The following is a 17,757-nucleotide window of genomic DNA, read 5'->3' as shown; positions in this document are numbered from 1 at the left end:
TATTATAATAAATTTTATAATATATATATATATATATATATATATAAACTAAATGAAAATTTTGTAATTTTATGATTAGATTTTTTATTTTAAATTTTAGATAGGTATTTATACGTATGTTTAACCATAGGTATGGTTAAGATCAATAGGTATATTAAGAATAAATCTTATATTAATATAAAATTTGCATATAGATTTGTTAAAGTCCAGTGTTTATTAAACTTATACAGGTATAAAGTGTTAAAGCTAAAGTTTTTGGTATAGTACAGAAAAATTTTTTAATATACAAAATTTTGTATATGAAATACATTTAAGCAAGTCTATCTTGTTTATTACGTAGTATTATGTTAAAATACAAGCCTACAGTTAAAAGTTAAGACAGACTAATTATTAAACAGAAACTGGCTTAATTGTATATCTATTTATTTTTAGATTTTCTTAGATTTATACATATAGTCTACAAGAATTATTTAAATTTAATAGAGGATTTATTTGTATAAATACAAAGTGTATATCATGTGCAATTTTCATTAAATGTAATATCTTAAAAATCTGAATCAGATTATTAAGTTATTAATACAACTGGTTATAATCCAGGCTCTGTCGGGGATGATCTTAAATTATTGTAATGTTAAATACATTAGTAGTATTAATATTTAATTAACTAATTAATTATTAATACAATTATAGAATATATTTGAGTTTGATGATGGCTCTGAATGAACGCTGTCCAAATGCTTGACACATGCTAATCGTACGTTTAATATAATATAATAGTCTTCAGGTTAAGCCTGGAAAACTATTTATTTAATTAAAAGTGGTGTACAGGTGAGTATATGATATTTTGGCTACCTTAAAGTAAGGCTAATAAATACCTTATAAAGAAAGGAAGTAAATTTCCGCTTTAAGATGACAATAAATATCTCGGATAGGTAGTAGTTAAGGTAATGGCTTAACTAGCTTAAAATTCCGTAATCGAGGCTGAGAGGTCCATCGGTCACATTGGGTCTGAAAAAAGCCCAATACGTATAGTACAGCAGTGGGGAATATTGGTCAATAGCCTAAAGGCTGAACCAGCAATTTGGAAGAACGTAAAGCTTCGGCTTGTGAAACCTAAAAATAAAGGTAAGCATCGACTGTCGAATAAAGTTCTAGATATAATATTGATTATGACAAATTTTTATCTATTTGTCTTGACCAAAATACGTGCCAGCAGTCGCGGTAATACGTAAAAGACAAGTGTTATTCATCTTTAATAGGTTTAAAGGGTACCTAGACGGTATTATTAGCCCAAAAAAGGGTACGATAGTACTAGAGTTTTATAGGAGAAGGAGGTATTTATGGTGGAGAGTTTATATTTAATTATACCTTAGAGACTGGTAAAGGCGAAAGCAACCTTCTATCTAATAACTGACGTTGAGGTACGAAGGCCTGGGTAGCAAACAGGATTAGATACCCTAGTAGTCCAGGCAGAGAATTCTAAATGCCATATGCTAGATTAATTTAGCATATAAATGAAAGTGTAAGCATTTCACCTTAAGAGTAATGCGGCAACGCAGAAACTGAAATCATTAGGCCGTTTCTGAAATCAGTAGTGAAGTATGTTATTTAATTCGATAATCCACGAAAAACCTCACCACGATTTGCATATTATTTTTAATCTTAATTGGTTAAAATTATTACAAGCGTTGCACGGCTGTCTTCAGTTAATGTCGTGAGATTTTGGTTAGTTCCATAAAATTAACGTAAACCCTTGCTTTATTTTTAAATAGTATTTTATAGAGCAGTTCGCCATTATATTGGTTGATATATGGGACCAAGACAAGTCATCATGACCTTAATGTTGTGGGCTATAGACGTGCCACATAACCCTATACAAAGAGATGCGAAAATGTGAATTTAAGCTAATCTCAAAAGTAGGATATAATACGGATTGTAGTCTGTAACTCGACTACATGAAGAAGGAATTACTAGTAATCGTGAATCACCATGTCACGGTGAATTTTTTCTCGGATAGGTACTTACTACTCGTCGCGCGCTGAAAGAAGTTTATGCAATAAGTTTGGTCAACTATTTATTTTTAATTAAGATAATACGTTCTTTATATATATTTAGTTAATTTTCGTATGTGTTACTTCGATTGGTGTTAAGTCGAAATACGGTTCGTGTAGTGGAAATTGCACGGGGCTAATTAAAGTAAAAAAAACTGTATGTAATATTTAAGATATTGTATACTAAAGGAAGGTTCCGTTTGTTGGTATGACGGGTTGAGCTGTAAACTCAATAGCCTTTTGCTGTCGAAGGTTCAATTCCTTTTCTTCCTAAATAGTTTATTAAGCCTAATAGCCCAAATGCGGGTTGATGTAATAGTAACATAACTGACTCATGATCAGTATATATTGGTGCAAATCCTTTGCCCGCACTTTAATCAACAACTTCATTGTATATGTAGAGCCTTTATAGCTCAAAGGTAGAGCATAATACTGTTAATATTGTGGTTAGATGTTCGAATCATCTTAAGGGCTAATTAATAATGTTTATGTTTCTGTTTATGTTTCTGTCTATGTTTCTGTTTCTGTATCTCTACCTATCTGTTTCTTAATTTAATTTAATTTAATTCTGTTTGAGTTTATTTATTTTTTATGTGTGTTAGCTTAATAGGTAGAGCTTTGTGCTACGGACACAAGGGTACAAGTTCGAATCTTGTACTCACTTTCCTGACTAGGTTTACTCAATGTACTTAAAGTATGTACACAATATAATTCTAATTATCTAATATATAGATATATCTTAGTCAAAAGTGTAGGAGATTTAAAAAACTATACATAAAAAATGAACTTATCACTTTTTGTTTTTCATGAAACTTTTACAAACGGGTACCAAACAGAGGTATTAGACTTGTTGTCTTTGATTTGTATTTTTTCTGGTATCTTGGTCATAGTATGTAAGAATCCCATAGTTTCTGTGCTATTTTTATCGGGTTATTTTTAAGTATATCTTGTTATCTTATAGTGTTAGGCCTTAATTTTAGGTTTATCTTACTTATTAGTTTATGTAGGAGCTGTTTCTATTTTATTCCTTTTTATACTTATGTTAATAAATGTTAGAATAAGTGAATTATCAAATGAAACAAGTAATAGTATCCCACTTCTTATATTTGGTTTAGGTCTTGGTCTTAGTTTTCCAGCTGATAACTTATGACCTTTAAAGGGGAGTCTTGATGAAAAAAGTGTTAATATAAACTTAGATAATAATCTAATTAATATAGAAGATATTACACCAAAGGATCTTGATTTAAGCTATGTTACAAGTAAAACATGGGACGGAACTTTATCTGAAACTAGTCATATAACTACTATTGGAAATATTTTATATTCTAGTCATAGTATATGATTAATATTGACCTCGATAATTTTATTATTAGCTATGGTAGGTGCAATTGTTATAACAATAAAACAAAAAAACTAGTGCAATACTAAGATTTAATATTAAATTGTCTATAGTAATTATAGATGGGTTAGCTCAAAGGGTAGAGTTTTGTGTTATGGACATAAGGACACAAGTTCGAATCTTGTACTCACTTTCGCACTAGGTTTACTCAATGTACTTAAAGTACGTACACAATATAATTCTAATTATCTAATATATATATCTATGTATCTTAGTCAAAAGTGTAGAATAATATATAAAAATTAAATTAAACAAAAGATATTCGAATTGTTAAGAACATTTCTGGAAAATTTTACCAATAGTGGTTTAGATTATTTATAGCAGTAGCACCCTATTTAATTAAATTACCTGATTTATCTTTGTGTGAGTCTCTTATCTAAGTAAGCAATCTTGAGGGCTTATTGCATGAAATAGTATAATTAAAGAAACTAGGTGTTTAGAGTATATAATGTTCTAACGGTTATTTATATAAGAATGGTAATATAATTATACCTCTAAGTAGAATTTGTGACGTAGATGCTGTAGCTCATGGTGTTATATGTGGTAATGTTAATTTAGATGTACTTATCGCAGACTATCGTGTTATGCTTAACAGTCGATATTTTTCGGAATTAGCTATTCTTGAAGCTGACCCTGAAACGGGTAGAATTCGTATTATGTGGCATATAGCTATAAATGTGCACAATCATGGAGTAGCGGAGTAATTTAAATCTGTGGTTTTGAGGAGAGTAAGTGAAATAACTGCTGCTGGTGGTACATAAAGTATTAACATAAATATAGGTTAATATATATATAAATTAATCCTAGAGGGATTAGCTCAATTGGTAGAGCAACCGTTTTACACACGGTAGGTTGAATGTTCGAATCATTTATCCCTTAAAAGGAGTTTATTATAAAGTTATTAATATTTAATACATTAGTCTGTCTTTTATACTTCCTTTTGTAATTTCTTTTTTTTTATCTAGAAGAATAAATGTAAGTCTATATCAATACCTACATATGTATCAGATTCTAAATAAAATTAAAAATATGAAGCTAATTATTACCCGATTCTATTTATACTACAGAGAAAACTTAATTCATAATAGATGAGTTAATTAAAGGTCTGTATATATATTAATCTAAATATAAAGACGGACAATTTATAGGTTAATATATATATATTAACCCTAGAGGGATTAGCTCAATTGGTAGAGCAACCGTTTTACACATGGTAGGTTAAATGTTCAAATCACTTATCCTTTAAATAGAGTAGTATCTACAATAAATTGAACGCTCCTTTAAACCATGTATATATACGTATCTTTTTTTTTTTAGGATTAGTTCTTCTAAATATGAATGTTATATCAATATTTAACACGAAAAATAAAAATGTATCTGATTAATACACAAATAGTGAAAAAGGAAAATTAAGTTTGTTCCAGACAAGTAAAGAAAAATAAAAAGATGACAAACCTTAACAGAAGTCAGTTTCAAGCACATCCGTTTCATTTAGTTTCTCCTTCACCTTGACCTATTTACACATGTATTGCCTTATTTAATTTAACTACCAGCGGTGTCCTTAACTATGCACGGATTTAGTAACGCAGGATTCTATTTAGCTTGTTCTTTTATAGCTGTTGTTTCTTCTATGTCCTTTTGATGACGTGATGTTATAAGTGAGGGTACATATTTAGGTAATCATACATTAGCAGTACAAAAAGGGTTAAACATGGGTGTTGCTCTATTTATTGTTTCAGAAGCATTATTTTTCTTAGCTATCTTTTGAGCCTTCTTTCATAGTGCTTTATCACCTACTGTAGAATTAGGTGCTCAATGACCACCTATGGGTATAGAAGCTATAAATCCTTTTGAATTGCTTTGCTTAATACTATTATATTATTGTCTAGTGGTGTAACAGTTACATATGCTCATCATTCTTTAATACAAGGAAACAGAAGTGGAACCTTATACGGTATAGTAGCTACAGTTTTATTAGCCCTTAATCTTTACAGGTTTTCAAGGTGTAGAGTACACAGTCTCTTCATTTACTATAAGTGATGGAGCTACGGATCATGTTTTTTATTTTGGGACAGGTTTCCATGGGATACACGTAATGATAGGAACAGCTTTTATAGCTGTAGGTTTATGACGTGTATTAGCTTACCATGCTACAGATAACCATCATTTAGGTTTAGAGTCAAGTATATTGTATTGACATTTTGTAGATGTAGTATGACTTTTCTTATTCGTATCTATATACTATTGAGGGTCATAAATATAACTATATAAGTATTAGTAAACTAATAAAAGATAAATAATATTATATATCTTTAGAGACTTTGGCTTAATTGGTAAAGCATGTGCCTTTTAATCACTATTATATGGGTTCAAATCCCATAGGTCTTAAAAGAATAAGCGGCTATAAGTTAATGGTAAACCCGACGTCTTCCAAACGTTTTATGTCGATTCGACTTCGGCTAGCGCAAAAAAACAAGGGTTAGTCACTTAATTGGTAAAGGACTTTCTTGTCACGAAAGTATGTCGGTTCGAATCCGGTCTGGCCCGCATATATACTGAAATATGTTTTTTATTGTTAGCATAAAAAAGTCTTTTTATTATGTTATCATAGAAAGGAAAAGTTGCCATTGGTAAGGCGAGATATTTGCTAAATATTGTGTATTAACACCTGGATGTTCAATTCATCTCTTTTCCGTTAATAAAAAGCTATACTTTTCGTTAAGGTTTTAATAAAAGAGCATAGTTTAATAGGCAAAACAAGAAGCTTCAGATTTCATGTTCTCAGTTCAAGTCTGAGTACTCTTGTAAAACATATATTAGTTTAGCATAAGGTTCTTTAACTTAATTGGTAAAGTGCGTTTTTGATAAGGATGTTATTCAAGTTCAAGTCTTGAAAGAATCATAGTATAATACTATATAAATTATATGTTGTAAACATAGTAAAAGAGAATTGGCCGAGCGGTTTAAGGCGGTAAACTTGAGATTTATTTGGTTTTTATAAATCACATCCGTTCAAATCGGATATTCTCTGTATTATTAGCAATAATACATTATTATAAACGGGTTAGAGCCAGGTTGGTTAGGCGTCTCATTTGGGTTGAGGAATTGTTATGTTCGAACCATAATAACCCGAAAATACGTAATTTAGTACTACATGTACTAAATTGGTATTAGTAATATAATGTAATGGATATAGATTTAATGTTTATATACTATAAATTGTAGTATAAGCAAGTATATAAAGAAACTATTAGGAATACCTTGCTATATATTAAAGAGAGTAATATTTTAAATTGTGTAAAAATACTTAACACATGAACTCTTAGATAAATTCAGTAATAAACGAAGTGAATTGAAACATCTTAGTAGCTTTAGGAAAAGAAATCAAACGAGATTCTACAATTAGTGTGAATTAAAGTAGAAGAGCCTAGAGTATTAAAAGGAGATAAAGGATAACTAAATCTCTATTAATACTTTAAATAAGTAGAACGGGCTATAAACCTGTTTGAATGTTAAGGGGAACCTTCCTCTAAGGCTAAATATAATATATAAGCGACAGCGTATAGTTCTGTGAAGGAAAGGTTTGAATTAGTAGTTTTATAAGCAGCTCAAGCAAAGTTTAAATACATAGTGAGAGCGTACCTTTTGCATAATGGGTCAGTAAGTTAATGTTAGATGCGAGCAGCAATGCCTAGATAAACCAATTATGAAATAATGAATTAGTATCTAAAATTAGACCCGAAGCCTGGTGATCTTACCATAGTCAGGGTTATAAAAGCCCGAACGGGTTATCGTTGTATAGATATCCGATGAACTGTGGTAAGTTAGTGAAAGACAAAACTGACCAGGATAGCTGGTTTTCTGCGAAACCTATAGAAGTAGGTAATTTAAGTTACATCATAGCAGGTACAGAACTGTGATCTCAGGCAACTTTAATAGATAACATATTTATTTGTGTTATTTATTATTTTTGTACATATCGGGGGATCGTGAAGATTTTATCGGTGAGTATTCGCACTCGGAAGGGCAATGATGAATATTAAATAATCAGACATAGTACGCTAAGGTTGTATGTCTAAAGGGAAACAGCCCAGAACAAGAGTTAAGGTTCCAAAATTAATATTAAGTGAAATTAAGGAAGTTTCTATCAAATACGACTAGGAAATAGGCTTAGAAGCGGCCATTTTTTGAAGACCTCGTAACAGAGCACTGGTTCAGTAAATAGTTTACTATTTACATTGATAGTGGCACCGAAAATTTAACGGATCTAAATAATATACCGACACCTTGTCCATATTAAAACATAATATTATATAATATGGGGTAGCGGAACGTTGGGTAAATTTTAGACTATTTCTTAAAAAGATTTAGGAATAAATGACCCAAGTGACAATGCTGACATGAGTAACGAAAAAGGGGGTATATCCCCCTCGCCTAAAGCTTATGGATTTTTTAAAGTAACGGCCTCTAAGTTTATAAACCTAAAGGATTAAACGATGAGAAAATCTTGTCTACAAAGTAACAACCTTTTATAAGAAAAAGAGATTAAGATGTTTCGTCTTATTATCTTTTTCTTAAGTGAAGAAGGTTCTGGAAAAACAGTAAAAACCTTAAATAGTAAATATCTTAAAAATATTTATTATTAAGGCGACATAATAACCGTACCTAGAGTCTACCCCAAGTAAGCAAGTAGAGTATACGAAGGCGTTTGAGTGAACAATCATTAAGGAACTCGGCAAACTAACTACCGTAACTTAGGGATAAGGAGAGCCATTCCTCCTGATTAATATCAGGTAAAGAATAGGAAGCATGGAATAGTGTTGTACGACTGTTTAATTAAAACAAAGCACTCTGCAGTAAGATAATAATCAAAGTATTGAGTGTGATTTCTGCCCGATGTCGGCTGGTTAACGGATTTATTAAGTTGACTAATATAAGCTTGACTTTGAAGGAAACCCCGATCAATGGCGGCCTTATTTTGAGGGTCCTAAGGTAGCGGAATACCCTGGCCGTTAAATGCGGTCTTGCATGAATGATTTAACGATACAACAGCTGTCTCAATGATTGGCTCAGTGAAATTGGAATAACTGTGCAGATACAGTTTACCTCTAGTTAGACGAGAAGACCCTATGCAGCTTTACTGTTGCTAGTTATTGAATGTGATTTAATTAATTTTAGTAATATAAGGTAATTGGTTAGATATTATTGGAAGACCTTTATTTTATTCGTCATATTGATAGATTTATTCTATTTTCTTATCTAAAGATAGGAAATTACCCCTACTATGTTAGGGAAACAATGGCTAGGAGGCAGTTTATGCGGGGCACAGATCCCATAAAAAGTACCTGGGTGTATCCAAAGTTAATTTTGTAAAATTGACATGACTTACTTCTAAGTATACTATTTGGAAATAAGTTTTCATGACTAACAATACATTATATATTTAATGTATTTATTTTTAGTTTGTTATTTGGTGTAGCTTATGCTATAACTAATCCAGCTATTTATCTATTAAGTTAGAAATATTTTTTTATCCTAGTAAGATTTTATCTATATGGAAAATAGATGTAATTAAAACATTGAAGTAGATATCTTTCCAATGTTTTTTAATTTTTTTATTAGGTGTATTTGGTGAAACCAAACTACAAATTGCTAATATGATAATTATGTTTATTACTTGTCAAGTTTAATGGCTTAATCTTGCTTTACTGTTTGACTTACACGTCTATCAGTCGCGTAAGCGGGGCATATGATCACAAGATGCAGAAAGGAAAGGTCTTGGATTTATGAAAAAGCTACGCTAGGGATGTTAGTCCTCCAATGTTTAAGTCTACTAATATTTAATATTGGTTAATTAGACTTAAACTCATTGGCAATTTATTGGGTTAATTTCAAGAATAACTTTGTCTGAGGACTTAGTATACTTGAAGCGAACTTTACTTTAGCATAATTACCTTAAAAAGGTGTTAAAAGTAAAACCGTTCAACGACTAGAAAGTGAGTTATGCTAACAATAATCTTTCTAATAATGCCCAACTTTCTTAATATATAGTTATATAATTGCAATATTATTTTATATTGCTTAACCTTAGTTAATATTAATTTATTAATGAAATAGTCTTTACTTTAGTTTAGTTTCTTTAAAGTTTTTAGATTAAAGTAAAGCTTATTACCACTGTATTATGTTGGTATAAATAATTAAAAAACCATGAAAAATAATAACCAAAAAACTGAAATATTGAAACCCCTTATATTTAACAAAAAAATAAATTTTAAACATAAAATAATACCTTTAGATGTTATTTCTAACACTATAGGTCCTACTCGTGTTTTTCCTGCTGCGACTAAAGAATGATTTAATTCTGTGTATGCTTATAACCAAAGTTATATAAAAAATTTATCTATTGCAGATAAAACTTTAAGTCAGTTAGTTAAAAGTTATTTTAATTTTTATTTTAATAATAAAACATTAAAAAGTAGTAAAATAGCTATAAGATTTAGAAGACTATCTCTAAATAAGATATTGATAAGTAAAGCAGAATTAAAACACACAAGTTCTAAAGTAACAGTAACCTTATATACATATAATGCAGAAAAAATTTATTTAACTTTAAAATTGAAAAATTTAATAAAAGCTTATTTTACCTCTATACTTAAAAATCTTGATATAAATCCATCTTTAATAAATCTATTACATGATATAAATGTATATAAAAAAGAAGCTTCTCTTGTAGATTATTTAGAGGAGTTAAAGTCTAATTTAAAGTCAAATCTAGACTTAAAAGTAGACCCTTATATGGTATCATATTTAGATATTATAAATGAAATGATAATTTTAAGTAAAAATGATAAAATAGCTCATAAAAAATTGGACCAATTATATACAGAGTCCTTAAGAAAAAATTTTTTAAGTAAAGAAATTAAAGAGATTGCTACATGTAAACTTTTACTTAACTTAAATAAATCTAAATTTGAGGATGAGTTTATATTAAAATTAAAAGGAATAATAGGTAAACTTTACAGTAAAGAAGTAGAATTTAATATAGTAAATTTAAAAACTTTGTATTTCAATAGTGACATTTTTACAGAAGTAATATCTACAAAATTGAAAAATAGAAAAAATAATCTATTAAATGTCTTAAAATCTTCCTTATATTTAGTTAAATTACCTAGAGTTAATAAGATAAAAGAAAATAGTGTAAAAGTAGATAACTTTTGCCTAGATCACCTTAAAAATTTACATATTAATTCTAATATAAATAAATATAACACAGATAAGGATACGTTAGATCAATTATTACTAGATATATTACCTTCTTCAACGTTTATGTCAGGTGATAAAGATAAAACACCTTTAACAGCTTATAATGAAAATTATATTAACACTTATAATCCGTTAGATATTGTATTTGATTCTTTGAAAAATAAGGATATGTCGGGTGTAAGATTAGAAGCTAAAGGTAGATTAAGTAAACGTTCTACTGCCTCTAGATCTGTATTTAAGGTAAAATGAAAAGGTAGCATTAAAAATTTGGATTCTTCTTATAGAAAATTATCATCAGTAATGTTAAGAGGTCATGCTAAATCTAATGTGCAATATACTGTAGTAAATACAAAAACACGTAGTGGAGCTTTTGGTCTTAAAGGTTGAATAAGCAGTAAATAATTACTAAATAGTATTATTATCCTTTTAAATTATTCTTCATAATTCTCGCGTTGCATTTACTATATAAAAAGAAATGAAGAAATAGTCTGAACCATCTTGTGAAAGATGGAAATAAAGGATAAATAACCTTTATGATAACAAATTTTGAACAGGCTAATTGCGCCAGGAAGTACAAATTGAGTGCGCAGTTTGGCACCTCGATGTCGGCTTAACTTATCCACATGAATGCAGTAATCATGAAGGGTTCGACTGTTCGTCGATTAATAAGTTACACGAGCTGGGTTAAATACGTCGTGAGACAGTATGGTTTCTATCTTCTAGAGGAAATTAGAATAAAATAAGGATAGCCCCCTCGTACGAAAGGAGCTGGGTATATTAACCTATGGTTTACCTGTTGTTTATGTGCCCAATATTNAGTTTTCCAGCTGATAACTTATGACCTTTAAAGGGGAGTCTTGATGAAAAAAGTGTTAATATAAACTTAGATAATAATCTAATTAATATAGAAGATATTACACCAAAGGATCTTGATTTAAGCTATGTTACAAGTAAAACATGGGACGGAACTTTATCTGAAACTAGTCATATAACTACTATTGGAAATATTTTATATTCTAGTCATAGTATATGATTAATATTGACCTCGATAATTTTATTATTAGCTATGGTAGGTGCAATTGTTATAACAATAAAACAAAAAAACTAGTGCAATACTAAGATTTAATATTAAATTGTCTATAGTAATTATAGATGGGTTAGCTCAAAGGGTAGAGTTTTGTGTTATGGACATAAGGACACAAGTTCGAATCTTGTACTCACTTTCGCACTAGGTTTACTCAATGTACTTAAAGTACGTACACAATATAATTCTAATTATCTAATATATATATCTATGTATCTTAGTCAAAAGTGTAGAATAATATATAAAAATTAAATTAAACAAAAGATATTCGAATTGTTAAGAACATTTCTGGAAAATTTTACCAATAGTGGTTTAGATTATTTAGTAGCAGTAGCACCCTATTTAATTAAATTACCTGATTTATCTTTGTGTGAGTCTCTTATCTTAAGTAAGCAATCTTGAGGGCTTATTGCATGAAATAGTATAATTAAAGAAACTAGGTGTTTAGAGTATATAATGTTCCTAACGGTTATTTATATAAGAATGGTAATATAATTATACCTCTAAGTAGAATTTGTGACGTAGATGCTGTAGCTCATGGTGTTATATGTGGTAATGTTAATTTAGATGTACTTATCGCAGACTATCGTGTTATGCTTAACAGTCGATATTTTTCGGAATTAGCTATTCTTGAAGCTGACCCTGAAACGGGTAGAATTCGTATTATGTGGCATATAGCTATAAATGTGCACAATCATGGAGTAGCGGAGTAATTTAAATCTGTGGTTTTGAGGAGAGTAAGTGAAATAACTGCTGCTGGTGGTACATAAAGTATTAACATAAATATAGGTTAATATATATATATAAATTAATCCTAGAGGGATTAGCTCAATTGGTAGAGCAACCGTTTTACACACGGTAGGTTGAATGTTCGAATCATTTATCCCTTAAAAGGAGTTTATTATAAAGTTATTAATATTTAATACATTAGTCTGTCTTTTATACTTCCTTTTGTAAATTTCTTTTTTTTTATCTAGAAGAATAAATGTAAGTCTATATCAATACCTACATATGTATCAGATTCTAAATAAAATTAAAAATATGAAGCTAATTATTACCCGATTCTATTTATACTACAGAGAAAACTTAATTCATAATAGATGAGTTAATTAAAGGTCTGTAATATATATTAATCTAAATATAAAGACCGGACAATTTATAGGTTAATATATATATATTAACCCTAGAGGGATTAGCTCAATTGGTAGAGCAACCGTTTTACACATGGTAGGTTAAATGTTCAAATCACTTATCCTTTAAATAGAGTAGTATCTACAATAAATTGAACGTCTCCTTAAACCATGTATATATACGTATCTTTTTTTTTTTAGGTATTAGTTCTTCTAAATATGAATGTTATATCAATATTTAACACGAAAAATAAAAATGTATCTGATTAATACACAAATAGTGAAAAAGGAAAATTAAGTTTGTTCCAGACAAGTAAAGAAAAATAAAAAGATGACAAACCTTAACAGAAGTCAGTTTCAAGCACATCCGTTTCATTTAGTTTCTCCTTCACCTTGACCTATTTACACATGTATTGCCTTATTTAATTTAACTACCAGCGGTGTCTTAACTATGCACGGATTTAGTAACGCAGGATTCTATTTAGCTTGTTCTTTTATAGCTGTTGTTTCTTCTATGTCCTTTTGATGACGTGATGTTATAAGTGAGGGTACATATTTAGGTAATCATACATTAGCAGTACAAAAAGGGTTAAACATGGGTGTTGCTCTATTTATTGTTTCAGAAGCATTATTTTTCTTAGCTATCTTTTGAGCCTTCTTTCATAGTGCTTTATCACCTACTGTAGAATTAGGTGCTCAATGACCACCTATGGGTATAGAAGCTATAAATCCTTTTGAATTGCCTTTGCTTAATACTATTATATTATTGTCTAGTGGTGTAACAGTTACATATGCTCATCATTCTTTAATACAAGGAAACAGAAGTGGAACCTTATACGGTATAGTAGCTACAGTTTTATTAGCCTTAATCTTTACAGGTTTTCAAGGTGTAGAGTACACAGTCTCTTCATTTACTATAAGTGATGGAGCCTACGGATCATGTTTTTATTTTGGGACAGGTTTCCATGGGATACACGTAATGATAGGAACAGCTTTTATAGCTGTAGGTTTATGACGTGTATTAGCTTACCATGCTACAGATAACCATCATTTAGGTTTAGAGTCAAGTATATTGTATTGACATTTTGTAGATGTAGTATGACTTTTCTTATTCGTATCTATATACTATTGAGGGTCATAAATATAACTATATAAGTATTAGTAAACTAATAAAAGATAAATAATATTATATATCTTTAGAGACTTTGGCTTAATTGGTAAAGCATGTGCCTTTTAATCACTATTATATGGGTTCAAATCCCATAGGTCTTAAAAGAATAAGCGGCTATAAGTTAATGGTAAACCCGACGTCTTCCAAACGTTTTATGTCGATTCGACTTCGGCTAGCCGCAAAATAAACAAGGGTTAGTCACTTAATTGGTAAAGGACTTTCTTGTCACGAAAGTAGATGTCGGTTCGAATCCGGTCTGGCCCGCATATATACTGAAATATGTTTTTTATTGTTAGCATAAAAAAGTCTTTTTATTATGTTATCATAGAAAGGAAAAGTTGCCATTGGTAAGGCGAGATATTTGCTAAATATTGTGTATTAACACCTGGATGTTCAATTCATCTCTTTTCCGTTAATAAAAAGCTATACTTTTCGTTAAGGTTTTAATAAAAGAGCATAGTTTAATAGGCAAAACAAGAAGCTTCAGATTTCATGTTCTCAGTTCAAGTCTGAGTACTCTTGTAAAACATATATTAGTTTAGCATAAGGTTCTTTAACTTAATTGGTAAAGTGCGTTTTTGATAAGGATGTTATTCAAGTTCAAGTCTTGAAAGAATCATAGTATAATACTATATAAATTATATGTTGTAAACATAGTAAAAGAGAATTGGCCGAGCGGTTTAAGGCGGTAAACTTGAGATTTATTTGGTTTTTATAAATCACATCCGTTCAAATCGGATATTCTCTGTATTATTAGCAATAATACATTATTATAAACGGGTTAGAGCCAGGTTGGTTAGGCGTCTCATTTGGGTTGAGGAATTGTTATGTTCGAACCATAATAACCCGAAAATACGTAATTTAGTACTACATGTACTAAATTGGTATTAGTAATATAATTAATGGATATAGATTTAATGTTTATATACTATAAATTGTAGTATAAGCAAGTATATAAAGAAACTATTAGGAATACCTTGCTATATATTAAAGAGAGTAATATTTTAAATTGTGTAAAAATACTTAACACATGAACTCTTAGATAAATTCAGTAATAAACGAAGTGAATTGAAACATCTTAGTAGCTTTAGGAAAAGAAATCAAACGAGATTCTACAATTAGTGTGAATTAAAGTAGAAGAGCCTAGAGTATTAAAAGGAGATAAAGGATAACTAAATCTCTATTAATACTTTAAATAAGTAGAACGGGCTATAAACCTGTTTGAATGTTAAGGGGAACCTTCCTCTAAGGCTAAATATAATATATAAGCGACAGCGTATAGTTCTGTGAAGGAAAGGTTTGAATTAGTAGTTTTATAAGCAGCTCAAGCAAAGTTTAAATACATAGTGAGAGCGTACCTTTTGCATAATGGGTCAGTAAGTTAATGTTAGATGCGAGCAGCAATGCCTAGATAAACCAATTATGAAATAATGAATTAGTATCTAAAATTAGACCCGAAGCCTGGTGATCTTACCATAGTCAGGGTTATAAAAGCCCGAACGGGTTATCGTTGTATAGATATCCGATGAACTGTGGTAAGTTAGTGAAAGACAAAACTGACCAGGATAGCTGGTTTTCTGCGAAACCTATAGAAGTAGGTAATTTAAGTTACATCATAGCAGGTACAGAACTGTGATCTCAGGCAACTTTAATAGATAACATATTTATTTGTGTTATTTATTATTTTTGTACATATCGGGGGATCGTGAAGATTTTATCGGTGAGTATTCGCACTCGGAAGGGCAATGATGAATATTAAATAATCAGACATAGTACGCTAAGGTTGTATGTCTAAAGGGAAACAGCCCAGAACAAGAGTTAAGGTTCCAAAATTAATATTAAGTGAAATTAAGGAAGTTTCTATCAAATACGACTAGGAAATAGGCTTAGAAGCGGCCATTTTTTGAAGACCTCGTAACAGAGCACTGGTTCAGTAAATAGTTTACTATTTACATTGATAGTGGCACCGAAAATTTAACGGATCTAAATAATATACCGACACCTTGTCCATATTAAAACATAATATTATATAATATGGGGTAGCGGAACGTTGGGTAAATTTTAGACTATTTCTTAAAAAGATTTAGGAATAAATGACCCAAGTGACAATGCTGACATGAGTAACGAAAAGGGGGTATATCCCCCTCGCCTAAAGCTTATGGATTTTTTAAAGTAACGGCCTCTAAGTTTATAAACCTAAAGGATTAAACGATGAGAAAATCTTGTCTACAAAGTAACAACCTTTTATAAGAAAAAGAGATTAAGATGTTTCGTCTTATTATCTTTTTCTTAAGTGAAGAAGGTTCTGGAAAAACAGTAAAAACCTTAAATAGTAAATATCTTAAAAATATTTATTATTAAGGCGACATAATAACCGTACCTAGAGTCTACCCCAAGTAAGCAAGTAGAGTATACGAAGGCGTTTGAGTGAACAATCATTAAGGAACTCGGCAAACTAACTACCGTAACTTAGGGATAAGGAGAGCCATTCCTCCTGATTAATATCAGGTAAAGAATAGGAAGCATGGAATAGTGTTGTACGACTGTTTAATTAAAACAAAGCACTCTGCAGTAAGATAATAAATCAAAGTATTGAGTGTGATTTCTGCCCGATGTCGGCTGGTTAACGGATTTATTAAGTTGACTAATATAAGCTTGACTTTGAAGGAAACCCCGATCAATGGCGGCCTTATTTTGAGGGTCCTAAGGTAGCGGAATACCCTGGCCGTTAAATGCGGTCTTGCATGAATGATTTAACGATACAACAGCTGTCTCAATGATTGGCTCAGTGAAATTGGAATAACTGTGCAGATACAGTTTACCTCTAGTTAGACGAGAAGACCCTATGCAGCTTTACTGTTGCTAGTTATTGAATGTGATTTAATTAATTTTAGTAATATAAGGTAATTGGTTAGATATTATTGGAAGACCTTTATTTTATTCGTCATATTGATAGATTTATTCTATTTTCTTATCTAAAGATAGGAAATTACCCCTACTATGTTAGGGAAACAATGGCTAGGAGGCAGTTTATGCGGGGCACAGATCCCATAAAAAGTACCTGGGTGTATCCAAAGTTAATTTTGTAAAATTGACATGACTTACTTCTAAGTATACTATTTGGAAATAAGTTTTCATGACTAACAATACATTATATATTTAATGTATTTATTTTTAGTTTGTTATTTGGTGTAGCTTATGCTATAACTAATCCAGCTATTTATCTATTAAGTTAGAAATATTTTTTTATCCTAGTAAGATTTTATCTATATGGAAAATAGATGTAATTAAAACATTGAAGTAGATATCTTTCCAATGTTTTTTAATTTTTTTATTAGGTGTATTTGGTGAAACCAAACTACAAATTGCTAATATGATAATTATGTTTATTACTTGTCAAGTTTAATGGCTTAATCTTGCTTTACTGTTTGACTTACACGTCTATCAGTCGCGTAAGCGGGGCATATGATCACAAGATGCAGAAAGGAAAGGTCTTGGATTTATGAAAAAGCTACGCTAGGGATGTTAGTCCTCCAATGTTTAAGTCTACTAATATTTAATATTGGTTAATTAGACTTAAACTCATTGGCAATTTATTGGGTTAATTTCAAGAATACTTCTGAGGACTTAGTATACTTGAAGCGAACTTTACTTTAGCA

General features: G+C 30.2%; 19 non-coding genes across 19 annotated transcripts; all 19 read left to right on the top strand.

Annotated features, from left to right (window-relative positions):
• Nucleotides 1–2,238: 2,238 nt before the first annotated feature.
• On the top strand, nucleotides 2,239–2,325 carry VC83_09126 (the record flags this gene model as incomplete). Its single annotated transcript has 1 exon — nucleotides 2,239–2,325. It is a non-coding gene; the product is annotated as a tRNA-OTHER (tRNA).
• Nucleotides 2,326–2,453: 128 nt separating this feature from the next.
• Nucleotides 2,454–2,526, top strand: VC83_09125 (the record flags this gene model as incomplete). Its single annotated transcript has 1 exon — nucleotides 2,454–2,526. It is a non-coding gene; the product is annotated as a tRNA-Asn (tRNA).
• Nucleotides 2,527–2,643: 117 nt separating this feature from the next.
• Nucleotides 2,644–2,716, top strand: VC83_09124 (the record flags this gene model as incomplete). Its single annotated transcript has 1 exon — nucleotides 2,644–2,716. It is a non-coding gene; the product is annotated as a tRNA-Arg (tRNA).
• Nucleotides 2,717–3,511: 795 nt separating this feature from the next.
• Nucleotides 3,512–3,584, top strand: VC83_09123 (the record flags this gene model as incomplete). The annotated part of the gene is made up of 1 exon: nucleotides 3,512–3,584. It is a non-coding gene; the product is annotated as a tRNA-His (tRNA).
• Nucleotides 3,585–4,256: 672 nt separating this feature from the next.
• On the top strand, nucleotides 4,257–4,330 carry VC83_09122 (the record flags this gene model as incomplete). Its single annotated transcript has 1 exon — nucleotides 4,257–4,330. It is a non-coding gene; the product is annotated as a tRNA-Val (tRNA).
• A 292-nt stretch (nucleotides 4,331–4,622) lies between these two features.
• On the top strand, nucleotides 4,623–4,696 carry VC83_09121 (the record flags this gene model as incomplete). The annotated part of the gene is made up of 1 exon: nucleotides 4,623–4,696. It is a non-coding gene; the product is annotated as a tRNA-Val (tRNA).
• Nucleotides 4,697–5,765: 1,069 nt separating this feature from the next.
• VC83_09120 lies at nucleotides 5,766–5,839 on the top strand (the record flags this gene model as incomplete). Its single annotated transcript has 1 exon — nucleotides 5,766–5,839. It is a non-coding gene; the product is annotated as a tRNA-Lys (tRNA).
• Nucleotides 5,840–5,926: 87 nt separating this feature from the next.
• Nucleotides 5,927–5,998, top strand: VC83_09119 (the record flags this gene model as incomplete). Its single annotated transcript has 1 exon — nucleotides 5,927–5,998. It is a non-coding gene; the product is annotated as a tRNA-Asp (tRNA).
• A 185-nt stretch (nucleotides 5,999–6,183) lies between these two features.
• Nucleotides 6,184–6,256, top strand: VC83_09118 (the record flags this gene model as incomplete). Its single annotated transcript has 1 exon — nucleotides 6,184–6,256. It is a non-coding gene; the product is annotated as a tRNA-Sec (tRNA).
• Nucleotides 6,257–6,280: 24 nt separating this feature from the next.
• On the top strand, nucleotides 6,281–6,353 carry VC83_09117 (the record flags this gene model as incomplete). The annotated part of the gene is made up of 1 exon: nucleotides 6,281–6,353. It is a non-coding gene; the product is annotated as a tRNA-Ile (tRNA).
• Nucleotides 6,354–6,394: 41 nt separating this feature from the next.
• Nucleotides 6,395–6,482, top strand: VC83_09116 (the record flags this gene model as incomplete). The annotated part of the gene is made up of 1 exon: nucleotides 6,395–6,482. It is a non-coding gene; the product is annotated as a tRNA-OTHER (tRNA).
• Nucleotides 6,483–11,864: 5,382 nt separating this feature from the next.
• VC83_09115 lies at nucleotides 11,865–11,937 on the top strand (the record flags this gene model as incomplete). The annotated part of the gene is made up of 1 exon: nucleotides 11,865–11,937. It is a non-coding gene; the product is annotated as a tRNA-His (tRNA).
• A 677-nt stretch (nucleotides 11,938–12,614) lies between these two features.
• On the top strand, nucleotides 12,615–12,688 carry VC83_09114 (the record flags this gene model as incomplete). Its single annotated transcript has 1 exon — nucleotides 12,615–12,688. It is a non-coding gene; the product is annotated as a tRNA-Val (tRNA).
• Nucleotides 12,689–12,983: 295 nt separating this feature from the next.
• VC83_09113 lies at nucleotides 12,984–13,057 on the top strand (the record flags this gene model as incomplete). Its single annotated transcript has 1 exon — nucleotides 12,984–13,057. It is a non-coding gene; the product is annotated as a tRNA-Val (tRNA).
• Nucleotides 13,058–14,126: 1,069 nt separating this feature from the next.
• On the top strand, nucleotides 14,127–14,200 carry VC83_09112 (the record flags this gene model as incomplete). The annotated part of the gene is made up of 1 exon: nucleotides 14,127–14,200. It is a non-coding gene; the product is annotated as a tRNA-Lys (tRNA).
• Nucleotides 14,201–14,289: 89 nt separating this feature from the next.
• VC83_09111 lies at nucleotides 14,290–14,363 on the top strand (the record flags this gene model as incomplete). The annotated part of the gene is made up of 1 exon: nucleotides 14,290–14,363. It is a non-coding gene; the product is annotated as a tRNA-Asp (tRNA).
• Nucleotides 14,364–14,548: 185 nt separating this feature from the next.
• Nucleotides 14,549–14,621, top strand: VC83_09110 (the record flags this gene model as incomplete). The annotated part of the gene is made up of 1 exon: nucleotides 14,549–14,621. It is a non-coding gene; the product is annotated as a tRNA-Sec (tRNA).
• Nucleotides 14,622–14,645: 24 nt separating this feature from the next.
• Nucleotides 14,646–14,718, top strand: VC83_09109 (the record flags this gene model as incomplete). Its single annotated transcript has 1 exon — nucleotides 14,646–14,718. It is a non-coding gene; the product is annotated as a tRNA-Ile (tRNA).
• A 41-nt stretch (nucleotides 14,719–14,759) lies between these two features.
• VC83_09108 lies at nucleotides 14,760–14,847 on the top strand (the record flags this gene model as incomplete). Its single annotated transcript has 1 exon — nucleotides 14,760–14,847. It is a non-coding gene; the product is annotated as a tRNA-OTHER (tRNA).
• Nucleotides 14,848–17,757: the final 2,910 nt, after the last annotated feature.

Source organism: Pseudogymnoascus destructans (genome assembly GCF_001641265.1).
Source record: "Pseudogymnoascus destructans isolate 20631-21 unplaced genomic scaffold scaffold_37, whole genome shotgun sequence".
NCBI lineage: Eukaryota > Fungi > Ascomycota > Leotiomycetes > Thelebolales > Thelebolaceae > Pseudogymnoascus > Pseudogymnoascus destructans.
The sequence above is the reverse complement of the archived record's forward strand: the minus strand, read 5'-3'. Positions and strand labels throughout refer to the sequence as shown.